The sequence below is a fragment of the Quercus robur genome, chromosome 9, assembly GCF_932294415.1.
Source record: "Quercus robur chromosome 9, dhQueRobu3.1, whole genome shotgun sequence".
NCBI classification, from domain to species: domain Eukaryota; kingdom Viridiplantae; phylum Streptophyta; class Magnoliopsida; order Fagales; family Fagaceae; genus Quercus; species Quercus robur.
The window spans coordinates 55,408,306-55,422,290 of NC_065542.1; positions in this window are offsets into that span (position 1 = coordinate 55,408,306).

Here is a 13,985-nt window from a genome sequence, read left to right on the forward strand (position 1 = left end):
CCTTATATGGTCCTCGGACCCAAGCCTCTGGGGAAACCAACTACTTAAAAAGACAATACAAGTTTTGGACAGAACCAAGGCCTTGTATGGTCCTCGGACCTAAGCCTCTGGGGAAACCACCTACTTAAAAAGACAATACAAGTTTTGGACAGAACCTAGGCCTTGTATGGTCCTCGGACCCAAGCCTCTGGGGAAACCAACTACTTACAAAGACAATACAAGTTTTGGACAGAACCAAGGCCTTGTATGGTCCTCGGACCCAAGCCTCTGGGGAAACCAACTACTTAAAAAGACAATACAAGTTTTGGACAGAACCAAGGCCTTCTATGGTCCTCGGACCCAAGCCTCTGGGGAAACCAACTACTTACAAAGACAATACAAGTTTTGGACAGAACCAAGGCCTTGTATGGTCCTCGGACCCAAGCCTCTGGGCAAACCAACTACTTAAAAAGACAATACAAGTTTTGGACAGAACCAAGGCCTTGTATGGTCCTCGGACCCAAGCCTCTGGGGAAACCAACTACTTACAAAGACAATACAAGTTTTGGACAGAACCAAGGCCTTGTATGGTCCTCGGACCCAAGCCTCTGGGGAAACCAACTACTTACAAAGACAATACAAGTTTTGGACAGAACCAAGGCCTTCTATGGTCCTCGGACCCAAGCCTCTGGGGAAACCAACTACTTACAAAGACAATACAAGTTTTGGACAGAACCAAGGCCTTGTATGGTCCTCGGACCCAAGCCTCTGGGGAAACCAACTACTTAAAAAGACAATACAAGTTTTGGACAGAACCAAGGCCTTGTATGGTCCTCGGACCCAAGCCTCTGGGGAAACCAACTACTTACAAAGACAATACAAGTTTTGGACAGAACCAAGGCCTTGTATGGTCCTCGGACCCAAGCCTCTGGGGAAACCAACTACTTACAAAGACAATACAAGTTTTGGACAGAACCAAGGCCTTCTATGGTCCTCGGACCCAAGCCTCTGGGGAAACCAACTACTTAAAAAGACAATACAAGTTTTGGACAGAACCAAGGCATTGTATGGTCCTCGGACCCAAGCCTCTGGGGAAACCAACTACTTAAAAAGACAATACAAGTTTTGGACAGAACCAACTCCCTGTATGGTCCTCGGACCCAAGCCTCTGGGGAAACCAACTACTTACAAAGACAATACAAGTTTTGGACAGAACCAAGGCCTTGAATGGTCCTCGGACCCAAGCCTTTGGGGAAACCAACTACTTAAAAAGACAATACAAGTTTTGGACAGAACCAAGGCCTTGTATGGTCCTCGGACCCAAGCCTCTGGGGAAACCAACTACTTAAAAAGACAATACAAGTTTTGGACAGAACCAAGGCCTTGTATGGTCCTCAGACCCAAGCCTCTGGGGAAACCAACTACTTACAAAGACAATACAAGTTTTGGACAGAACCAAGGCCTTGTATGGTCCTCGGACCCAAGCCTCTGGGTAAACCAACTACTTAAAAAGACAATACAAGTTTTGGACAGAACCAAGGCCTTGTATGGTCCTCGGACCCAAGCCTCTGGGGAAACCAACTACTTACAAAGGCAATACAAGTTTTGGACAGAACCAAGGCCTTCTATGGTCCTCGGACCCAAGCCTCTGGGGAAACCAACTACTTACAAAGACAATACAAGTTTTGGACAGAACCAAGGCCTTGTATGGTCCTCGGACCCAAGCCTCTGGGGAAACCAACTACTTAAAAAGACAATACAAGTTTTGGACAGAACCAAGGCCTTGTATGGTCCTCGGACCTAAGCCTCTGGGGAAACCACCTACTTAAAAAGACAATACAAGTTTTGGACAGAACCAAGGCTTTGTATGGTCCTCGGACCCCAGCCTCTGCGGAAACCAACTACTTACAAAGACAATACAAGTTTTGGATAGAACCAAGGCCTTGTATGGTCCTCGGACCCAAGCCTCTGGGGAAACCAACTACTTAAAAAGACAATACAAGTTTTGGACAGAACCAAGGCCTTGAATGGTCCTCGGACCCAAGCCTCTGGGGAAACCAACTACTTAAAAAGACAATACAAGTTTTGGACAGAACCAAGGCCTTGTATGGTCCTCGGACCCAAGCCTCTGGGGAAACCAACTACTTAAAAAGACAATACAAGTTTTGGACAGAACCAAGGCCTTGTATGGTCCTCAGACCCAAGCCTCTGGGGAAACCAACTACTTACAAAGACAATACAAGTTTTGGACAGAACCAAGGCCTTGTATGGTCCTCGGACCCAAGCCTCTGGGTAAACCAACTACTTAAAAAGACAATACAAGTTTTGGACAGAACCAAGGCCTTGTATGGTCCTCGGACCCAAGCCTCTGGGGAAACCACCTACTTAAAAAGACAATACAAGTTTTGGACAGAACCAAGGCTTTGTATGGTCCTCGGACCCAAGCCTCTGGGGAAACCAACTACTTACAAAGGCAATACAAGTTTTGGACAGAACCAAGGCCTTCTATGGTCCTCGGACCCAAGCCTCTGGGGAAACCAACTACTTACAAAGACAATACAAGTTTTGGACAGAACCAAGGCCTTGTATGGTCCTCGGACCCAAGCCTCTGGGGAAACCAACTACTTAAAAAGACAATACAAGTTTTGGACAGAACCAAGGCCTTGTATGGTCCTCGGACCCAAGCCTCTGGGGAAACCACCTACTTAAAAAGACAATACAAGTTTTGGACAGAACCAAGGCTTTGTATGGTCCTCGGACCCCAGCCTCTGCGGAAACCAACTACTTACAAAGACAATACAAGTTTTGGATAGAACCAAGGCCTTGTATGGTCCTCGGACCCAAGCCTCTGGGGAAACCAACTACTTAAAAAGACAATACAAGTTTTGGACAGAACCAAGGCCTTGTATGGTCCTCGGACCCAAGCCTCTGGGGAAACCAACTACTTACAAAGACAATACAGTTTTGGACAGAACCAAGGCCTTCTATGGTCCTCGGACCCAAGCCTCTGGGGAAACCAACTACTTAAAAAGACAATACAAGTTTTGGACAGAACCAAGGCCTTGTATGGTCCTCGGACACAAGCCTCTGGGGAAACCAACTACTTAAAAAGACAATACAAGTTTTGGACAGAACCAAGGCCTTGTATGGTCCTCGGACCCAAGCCTCTGGGGAAACCAACTACTTACAAAGACAATACAAGTTTTGGACAGAACCAAGGCCTTGTATGGTCCTCGGACCCAAGCCTCTGGGGAAACCAACTACTTAAAAAGACAATACAAGTTTTGGACAGAACCAAGGCCTTGTATGGTCCTCGGACCCAAGCCTCTGGGGAAACCAACTACTTACAAAGACAATACAAGTTTTGGACAGAACCAAGGCCTTATATGGTCCTCGGACCCAAGCCTCTGGGGAAACCAACTACTTAAAAAGACAATACAAGTTTTGGACAGAACCAAGGCCTTGTATGGTCCTCGGACCCAAGCCTCTGGGGAAACCACCTACTTAAAAAGACAATACTAGTTTTGGACAGAACCAAGGCCTTGTATGGTCCTCGGACCCAAGCCTCTGGGGAAACCAACTACTTACAAAGACAATACAAGTTTTGGACAGAACCAAGGCCTTGTATGGTCCTCGGACCCAAGCCTCTGGGGAAACCAACTACTTAAAAAGACAATACAAGTTTTGGACAGAACCAAGGCCTTGTATGGTCCTCGGACCCAAGCCTCTGGGGAAACCAACTACTTACAAAGACAATACAAGTTTTGGACAGAACCAAGGCCTTGTATGGTCCTCGGACCCAAGCCTCTGGGGAAACCAACTACTTAAAAAGACAATACAAGTTTTGGACAGAACCAAGGCCTTGTATGGTCCTCGGACCCAAGCCTCTGGGGAAACCAACTACTTACAAAGACAATACAAGTTTTGGACAGAACCAAGGCCTTATATGGTCCTCGGACCCAAGCCTCTGGGGAAACCAACTACTTAAAAAGACAATACAAGTTTTGGACAGAACCAAGGCCTTGTATGGTCCTCGGACCCAAGCCTCTGGGGAAACCACCTACTTAAAAAGACAATACTAGTTTTGGACAGAACCAAGGCCTTGTATGGTCCTCGGACCCAAGCCTCTGGGGAAACCAACTACTTACAAAGACAATACAAGTTTTGGACCGAACCAAGGCCTTGTATGGTCCTCGGACCCAAGCCTCTGGGGAAACCAACTACTTAAAAAGACAATACAAGTTTTGGACAGAACCAAGGCCTTGTATGGTCCTCGGACCCAAGCCTCTGGGGAAACCAACTACGTACAAAGACAATACAAGTTTTGGACAGAACCAAGGCCTTGTATGGTCCTCGGACCCAAGCCTCTGGGGAAACCACCTACTTAAAAAGACAATACTAGTTTTGGACAGAACCAAGGCCTTGTATGGTCCTCGGACCCAAGCCTCTGGGGAAACCAACTACTTACAAAGACAATACAAGTTTTGGACAGAACCAAGGCCTTGTATGGTCCTCGGACCCAAGCCTCTGGGGAAACCAACTACTTAAAAAGACAATACAAGTTTTGGAGTGAACCAAGGCCTTGTATGGTCCTCGGACCCAAGCCTCTGGGGAAACCAACTACTTAAAAAGACAATACAAGTTTTGGACAGAACCAAGGCCTTGTATGGTCCTCGGACCCAAGCCTCTGGGGAAACCAACTACTTACAAAGACAATACAAGTTTTGGACAGAACCAAGGCCTTCTATGGTCCTCGGACCCAAGCCTCTGGGGAAACCAACTACTTAAAAAGACAATACAAGTTTTGGACAGAACCAAGGCCTTGTATGGTCCTCGGACCCAAGCCTCTGGGGAAACCAACTACTTACAAAGAAATACAAGTTTTGGACAGAACCAAGGCCTTATATGGTCCTCGGACCCAAGCCTCTGGGGAAACCAACTACTTAAAAAGACAATACAAGTTTTGGACAGAACCAAGGCCTTGTATGGTCCTCGGACCCAAGCCTCTGGGGAAACCACCTACTTAAAAAGACAATACTAGTTTTGGACAGAACCAAGGCCTTGTATGGTCCTCGGACCAAAGCCTCTGGGGAAACCAACTACTTACAAAGACAATACAAGTTTTGGACAGAACCAAGGCCTTGTATGGTCCTCGGACCCAAGCCTCTGGGGAAACCAACTACTTAAAAAGACAATACAAGTTTTGGACAGAACCAAGGCCTTGTATGGTCCTCGGACCCAAGCCTCTGGGGAAACCAACTACTTACAAAGACAATACAAGTTTTGGACAGAACCAAGGCCTTGTATGGTCCTCGGACCCAAGCCTCTGGGGAAACCAACTACTTAAAAAGACAATACAAGTTTTGGACAGAACCAAGGCCTTGTATGGTCCTCGGACCCAAGCCTCTGGGGAAACCAACTACTTACAAAGACAATACAAGTTTTGGACAGAACCAAGGCCTTATATGGTCCTCGGACCCAAGCCTCTGGGGAAACCAACTACTTAAAAAGACAATACAAGTTTTGGACAGAACCAAGGCCTTGTATGGTCCTCGGACCCAAGCCTCTGGGGAAACCACCTACTTAAAAAGACAATACTAGTTTTGGACAGAACCAAGGCCTTGTATGGTCCTCGGACCCAAGCCTCTGGGGAAACCAACTACTTACAAAGACAATACAAGTTTTGGACAGAACCAAGGCCTTGTATGGTCCTCGGACCCAAGCCTCTGGGGAAACCAACTACTTAAAAAGACAATACAAGTTTTGGACAGAACCAAGGCCTTGTATGGTCCTCGGAACCAAGCCTCTGGGGAAACCAACTACTTAAAAAGACAATACAAGTTTTGGACAGAACCAAGGCCTTGTATGGTCCTCGTACCCAAGCCTCTGGGGAAACCAACTACTTACAAAGACAATACAAGTTTTGGACAGAACCAAGGCCTTGTATGGTCCTCGGACCCAAGCCTCTGGGGAAACCAACTACTTACAAAGACAATACAAGTTTTGGACAGAACCAAGGCCTTCTATGGTCCTCGGACCCAAGCCTCTGGGGAAACCAACTACTTACAAAGACAATACAAGTTTTGGACAGAACCAAGGCCTTGTATGGTCCTCGGACCCAAGCCTCTGGGGAAACCAACTACTTAAAAAGACAATACAAGTTTTGGACAGAACCAAGGCCTTGTATGGTCCTCGGACCCAAGCCTCTGGGGAAACCACCTACTTAAAAAGACAATACAAGTTTTGGACAGAACCAAGGCCTTGTATGGTCCTCGGACCCAAGCCTCTGGGGAAACCAACTACTTAAAAAGACAATACAAGTTTTGGACAGAACCAAGGCCTTGTATGGTCCTCGGACCTAAGCCTCTGGGGAAACCACCTACTTAAAAAGACAATACAAGTTTTGGACAGAACCAAGGCTTTGTATGGTCCTCGGACCCCAGCCTCTGCGGAAACCAACTACTTACAAAGACAATACAAGTTTTGGATAGAACCAAGGCCTTGTATGGTCCTCGGACCCAAGCCTCTGGGGAAACCAACTACTTACAAAGACAATACAAGTTTTGGACAGAACCAAGGCCTTGAATGGTCCTCGGACCCAAGCCTCTGGGGAAACCAACTACTTAAAAAGACAATACAAGTTTTGGACAGAACCAAGGCCTTGTATGGTCCTCGGACCCAAGCCTCTGGGGAAACCAACTACTTAAAAAGACAATACAAGTTTTGGACAGAACCAAGGCCTTGTATGGTCCTCAGACCCAAGCCTCTGGGGAAACCAACTACTTACAAAGACAATACAAGTTTTGGACAGAACCAAGGCCTTGTATGGTCCTCGGACCCAAGCCTCTGGGTAAACCAACTACTTAAAAAGACAATACAAGTTTTGGACAGAACCAAGGCCTTGTATGGTCCTCGGACCCAAGCCTCTGGGGAAACCAACTACTTACAAAGGCAATACAAGTTTTGGACAGAACCAAGGCCTTCTATGGTCCTCGGACCCAAGCCTCTGGGGAAACCAACTACTTACAAAGACAATACAAGTTTTGGACAGAACCAAGGCCTTGTATGGTCCTCGGACCCAAGCCTCTGGGGAAACCAACTACTTAAAAAGACAATACAAGTTTTGGACAGAACCAAGGCCTTGTATGGTCCTCGGACCCAAGCCTCTGGGGAAACCACCTACTTAAAAAGACAATACAAGTTTTGGACAGAACCAAGGCTTTGTATGGTCCTCGGACCCCAGCCTCTGCGGAAACCAACTACTTACAAAGACAATACAAGTTTTGGATAGAACCAAGGCCTTGTATGGTCCTCGGACCCAAGCCTCTGGGGAAACCAACTACTTAAAAAGACAATACAAGTTTTGGACAGAACCAAGGCCTTGTATGGTCCTCGGACCCAAGCCTCTGGGGAAACCAACTACTTACAAAGACAATACAGTTTTGGACAGAACCAAGGCCTTCTATGGTCCTCGGACCCAAGCCTCTGGGGAAACCAACTACTTAAAAAGACAATACAAGTTTTGGACAGAACCAAGGCCTTGTATGGTCCTCGGACACAAGCCTCTGGGGAAACCAACTACTTAAAAAGACAATACAAGTTTTGGACAGAACCAAGGCCTTGTATGGTCCTCGGACCCAAGCCTCTGGGGAAACCAACTACTTACAAAGACTATACAAGTTTTGGACAGAACCAAGGCCTTGTATGGTCCTCGGACCCAAGCCTCTGGGGAAACCAACTACTTAAAAAGACAATACAAGTTTTGGACAGAACCAAGGCCTTGTATGGTCCTCGGACCCAAGCCTCTGGGGAAACCAACTACTTACAAAGACAATACAAGTTTTGGACAGAACCAAGGCCTTATATGGTCCTCGGACCCAAGCCTCTGGGGAAACCAACTACTTAAAAAGACAATACAAGTTTTGGACAGAACCAAGGCCTTGTATGGTCCTCGGACCCAAGCCTCTGGGGAAACCACCTACTTAAAAAGACAATACTAGTTTTGGACAGAACCAAGGCCTTGTATGGTCCTCGGACCCAAGCCTCTGGGGAAACCAACTACTTACAAAGACAATACAAGTTTTGGACAGAACCAAGGCCTTGTATGGTCCTCGGACCCAAGCCTCTGGGGAAACCAACTACTTAAAAAGACAATACAAGTTTTGGACAGAACCAAGGCCTTGTATGGTCCTCGGACCCAAGCCTCTGGGGAAACCAACTACTTACAAAGACAATACAAGTTTTGGACAGAACCAAGGCCTTGTATGGTCCTCGGACCCAAGCCTCTGGGGAAACCAACTACTTAAAAAGACAATACAAGTTTTGGACAGAACCAAGGCCTTGTATGGTCCTCGGACCCAAGCCTCTGGGGAAACCAACTACTTACAAAGACAATACAAGTTTTGGACAGAACCAAGGCCTTATATGGTCCTCGGACCCAAGCCTCTGGGGAAACCAACTACTTAAAAAGACAATACAAGTTTTGGACAGAACCAAGGCCTTGTATGGTCCTCGGACCCAAGCCTCTGGGGAAACCACCTACTTAAAAAGACAATACTAGTTTTGGACAGAACCAAGGCCTTGTATGGTCCTCGGACCCAAGCCTCTGGGGAAACCAACTACTTACAAAGACAATACAAGTTTTGGACAGAACCAAGGCCTTGTATGGTCCTCGGACCCAAGCCTCTGGGGAAACCAACTACTTAAAAAGACAATACAAGTTTTGGACAGAACCAAGGCCTTGTATGGTCCTCGGACCCAAGCCTCTGGGGAAACCAACTACTTACAAAGACAATACAAGTTTTGGACAGAACCAAGGCCTTGTATGGTCCTCGGACCCAAGCCTCTGGGGAAACCACCTACTTAAAAAGACAATACTAGTTTTGGACAGAACCAAGGCCTTGTATGGTCCTCGGACCCAAGCCTCTGGGGAAACCAACTACTTACAAAGACAATACAAGTTTTGGACAGAACCAAGGCCTTGTATGGTCCTCGGACCCAAGCCTCTGGGGAAACCAACTACTTAAAAAGACAATACAAGTTTTGGACAGAACCAAGGCCTTGTATGGTCCTCGGACCCAAGCCTCTGGGGAAACCAACTACTTAAAAAGACAATACAAGTTTTGGACAGAACCAAGGCCTTGTATGGTCCTCGGACCCAAGCCTCTGGGGAAACCAACTACTTACAAAGACAATACAAGTTTTGGACAGAACCAAGGCCTTCTATGGTCCTCGGACCCAAGCCTCTGGGGAAACCAACTACTTAAAAAGACAATACAAGTTTTGGACAGAACCAAGGCCTTGTATGGTCCTCGGACCCAAGCCTCTGGGGAAACCAACTACTTACAAAGAAATACAAGTTTTGGACAGAACCAAGGCCTTATATGGTCCTCGGACCCAAGCCTCTGGGGAAACCAACTACTTAAAAAGACAATACAAGTTTTGGACAGAACCAAGGCCTTGTATGGTCCTCGGACCCAAGCCTCTGGGGAAACCACCTACTTAAAAAGACAATACTAGTTTTGGACAGAACCAAGGCCTTGTATGGTCCTCGGACCAAAGCCTCTGGGGAAACCAACTACTTACAAAGACAATACAAGTTTTGGACAGAACCAAGGCCTTGTATGGTCCTCGGACCCAAGCCTCTGGGGAAACCAACTACTTAAAAAGACAATACAAGTATTGGACAGAACCAAGGCCTTGTATGGTCCTCGGACCCAAGCCTCTGGGGAAACCAACTACTTACAAAGACAATACAAGTTTTGGACAGAACCAAGGCCTTGTATGGTCCTCGGACCCAAGCCTCTGGGGAAACCAACTACTTAAAAAGACAATACAAGTTTTGGACAGAACCAAGGCCTTGTATGGTCCTCGGACCCAAGCCTCTGGGGAAACCAACTACTTACAAAGACAATACAAGTTTTGGACAGAACCAAGGCCTTATATGGTCCTCGGACCCAAGCCTCTGGGGAAACCAACTACTTAAAAAGACAATACAAGTTTTGGACAGAACCAAGGCCTTGTATGGTCCTCGGACCCAAGCCTCTGGGGAAACCACCTACTTAAAAAGACAATACTAGTTTTGGACAGAACCAAGGCCTTGTATGGTCCTCGGACCCAAGCCTCTGGGGAAACCAACTACTTACAAAGACAATACAAGTTTTGGACAGAACCAAGGCCTTGTATGGTCCTCGGACCCAAGCCTCTGGGGAAACCAACTACTTAAAAAGACAATACAAGTTTTGGACAGAACCAAGGCCTTGTATGGTCCTCGGAACCAAGCCTCTGGGGAAACCAACTACTTAAAAAGACAATACAAGTTTTGGACAGAACCAAGGCCTTGTATGGTCCTCGGACCCAAGCCTCTGGGGAAACCAACTACTTACAAAGACAATACAAGTTTTGGACAGAACCAAGGCCTTGTATGGTCCTCGGACCCAAGCCTCTGGGGAAACCAACTACTTACAAAGACAATACAAGTTTTGGACAGAACCAAGGCCTTCTATGGTCCTCGGACCCAAGCCTCTGGGGAAACCAACTACTTACAAAGACAATACAAGTTTTGGACAGAACCAAGGCCTTGTATGGTCCTCGGACCCAAGCCTCTGGGGAAACCAACTACTTAAAAAGACAATACAAGTTTTGGACAGAACCAAGGCCTTGTATGGTCCTCGGACCCAAGCCTCTGGGGAAACCACCTACTTAAAAAGACAATACAAGTTTTGGACAGAACCAAGGCCTTGTATGGTCCTCGGACCCAAGCCTCTGGGGAAACCAACTACTTAAAAAGACAATACAAGTTTTGGACAGAACCAAGGCCTTGTATGGTCCTCGGACCCAAGCCTCTGGGGAAACCAACTACTTAAAAAGACAATACAAGTTTTGGACAGAACCAAGGCCTTGTATGGTCCTCGGACCCAAGCCTCTGGGGAAACCAACTACTTACAAAGACAATACAAGTTTTGGACAGAACCAAGGCCTTATATGGTCCTCGGACCCAAGCCTCTGGGGAAACCAACTACTTAAAAAGACAATACAAGTTTTGGACAGAACCAAGGCCTTGTATGGTCCTCGGACCCAAGCCTCTGGGGAAACCACCTACTTAAAAAGACAATACTAGTTTTGGACAGAACCAAGGCCTTGTATGGTCCTCGGACCCAAGCCTCTGGGGAAACCAACTACTTACAAAGACAATACAAGTTTTGGACAGAACCAAGGCCTTGTATGGTCCTCGGACCCAAGCCTCTGGGGAAACCAACTACTTAAAAAGACAATACAAGTTTTGGACAGAACCAAGGCCTTGTATGGTCCTCGGACCCAAGCCTCTGGGGAAACCAACTACTTACAAAGACAATACAAGTTTTGGACAGAACCAAGGCCTTGTATGGTCCTCGGACCCAAGCCTCTGGGGAAACCAACTACTTAAAAAGACAATACAAGTTTTGGACAGAACCAAGGCCTTGTATGGTCCTCGGACCCAAGCCTCTGGGGAAACCAACTACTTACAAAGACAATACAAGTTTTGGACAGAACCAAGGCCTTATATGGTCCTCGGACCCAAGCCTCTGGGGAAACCAACTACTTAAAAAGACAATACAAGTTTTGGACAGAACCAAGGCCTTGTATGGTCCTCGGACCCAAGCCTCTGGGGAAACCACCTACTTAAAAAGACAATACTAGTTTTGGACAGAACCAAGGCCTTGTATGGTCCTCGGACCCAAGCCTCTGGGGAAACCAACTACTTACAAAGACAATACAAGTTTTGGACAGAACCAAGGCCTTGTATGGTCCTCGGACCCAAGCCTCTGGGGAAACCAACTACTTAAAAAGACAATACAAGTTTTGGACAGAACCAAGGCCTTGTATGGTCCTCGGACCCAAGCCTCTGGGGAAACCAACTACTTACAAAGACAATACAAGTTTTGGACAGAACCAAGGCCTTGTATGGTCCTCGGACCCAAGCCTCTGGGGAAACCAACTACTTACAAAGACAATACAAGTTTTGGACAGAACCAAGGCCTTGTATGGTCCTCGGACCCAAGCCTCTGGGGAAACCAACTACTTAAAAAGACAATACAAGTTTTGGACAGAACCAAGGCCTTGTATGGTCCTCGGACCCAAGCCTCTGGGGAAACCAACTACTTACAAAGAAATACAAGTTTTGGACAGAACCAAGGCCTTATATGGTCCTCGGACCCAAGCCTCTGGGGAAACCAACTACTTAAAAAGACAATACAAGTTTTGGACAGAACCAAGGCCTTGTATGGTCCTCGGACCCAAGCCTCTGGGGAAACCACCTACTTAAAAAGACAATACTAGTTTTGGACAGAACCAAGGCCTTGTATGGTCCTCGGACCAAAGCCTCTGGGGAAACCAACTACTTACAAAGACAATACAAGTTTTGGACAGAACCAAGGCCTTGTATGGTCCTCGGACCCAAGCCTCTGGGGAAACCAACTACTTACAAAGACAATACAAGTTTTGGACAGAACCAAGGCCTTGTATGGTCCTCGGACCCAAGCCTCTGGGGAAACCAACTACTTACAAAGACAATACAAGTTTTGGACAGAACCAAGGCCTTGTATGGTCCTCGGACCCAAGCCTCTGGGGAAACCAACTACTTAAAAAGACAATACAAGTTTTGGACAGAACCAAGGCCTTGTATGGTCCTCGGACCCAAGCCTCTGGGGAAACCAACTACTTACAAAGACAATACAAGTTTTGGACAGAACCAAGGCCTTATATGGTCCTCGGACCCAAGCCTCTGGGGAAACCAACTACTTAAAAAGACAATACAAGTTTTGGACAGAACCAAGGCCTTGTATGGTCCTCGGACCCAAGCCTCTGGGGAAACCACCTACTTAAAAAGACAATACTAGTTTTGGACAGAACCAAGGCCTTGTATGGTCCTCGGACCCAAGCCTCTGGGGAAACCAACTACTTACAAAGACAATACAAGTTTTGGACAGAACCAAGGCCTTGTATGGTCCTCGGACCCAAGCCTCTGGGGAAACCAACTACTTAAAAAGACAATACAAGTTTTGGACAGAACCAAGGCCTTGTATGGTCCTCGGAACCAAGCCTCTGGGGAAACCAACTACTTAAAAAGACAATACAAGTTTTGGACAGAACCAAGGCCTTGTATGGTCCTCGGACCCAAGCCTCTGGGGAAACCAACTACTTACAAAGACAATACAAGTTTTGGACAGAACCAAGGCCTTGTATGGTCCTCGGACCCAAGCCTCTGGGGAAACCAACTACTTACAAAGACAATACAAGTTTTGGACAGAACCAAGGCCTTCTATGGTCCTCGGACCCAAGCCTCTGGGGAAACCAACTACTTACAAAGACAATACAAGTTTTGGACAGAACCAAGGCCTTGTATGGTCCTCGGACCCAAGCCTCTGGGGAAACCACCTACTTAAAAAGACAATACAAGTTTTGGACAGAACCAAGGCCTTGTATGGTCCTCGGACCCAAGCCTCTGGGGAAACCACCTACTTAAAAAGACAATACAAGTTTTGGACAGAACCAAGGCCTTGTATGGTCCTCGGACCCAAGCCTCTGGGGAAACCAACTACTTACAAAGACAGTACAAGTTTTGGACAGAACCAAGGCCTTGTATGGTCCTCGGACCCAAGCCTCTGGGGAAACCAACTACTTACAAAGACAATACAAGTTTTGGACAGAACCAAGGCCTTGTATGGTCCTCGGACCCAAGCCTCTGGGGAAACCAACTACTTACAAAGACAATACAAGTTTTGGACAGAACCAAGGCCTTCTATGGTCCTCGGACCCAAGCCTCTGGGGAAACCAACTACTTAAAAAGACAATACAAGTTTTGGACAGAACCAAGGCATTGTATGGTCCTCGGACCCAAGCCTCTGGGGAAACCAACTACTTAAAAAGACAATACAAGTTTTGGACAGAACCAACTCCTTGTATGGTCCTCGGACCCAAGCCTCTGGGGAAACCAACTACTTACAAAGACAATACAAGTTTTGGAC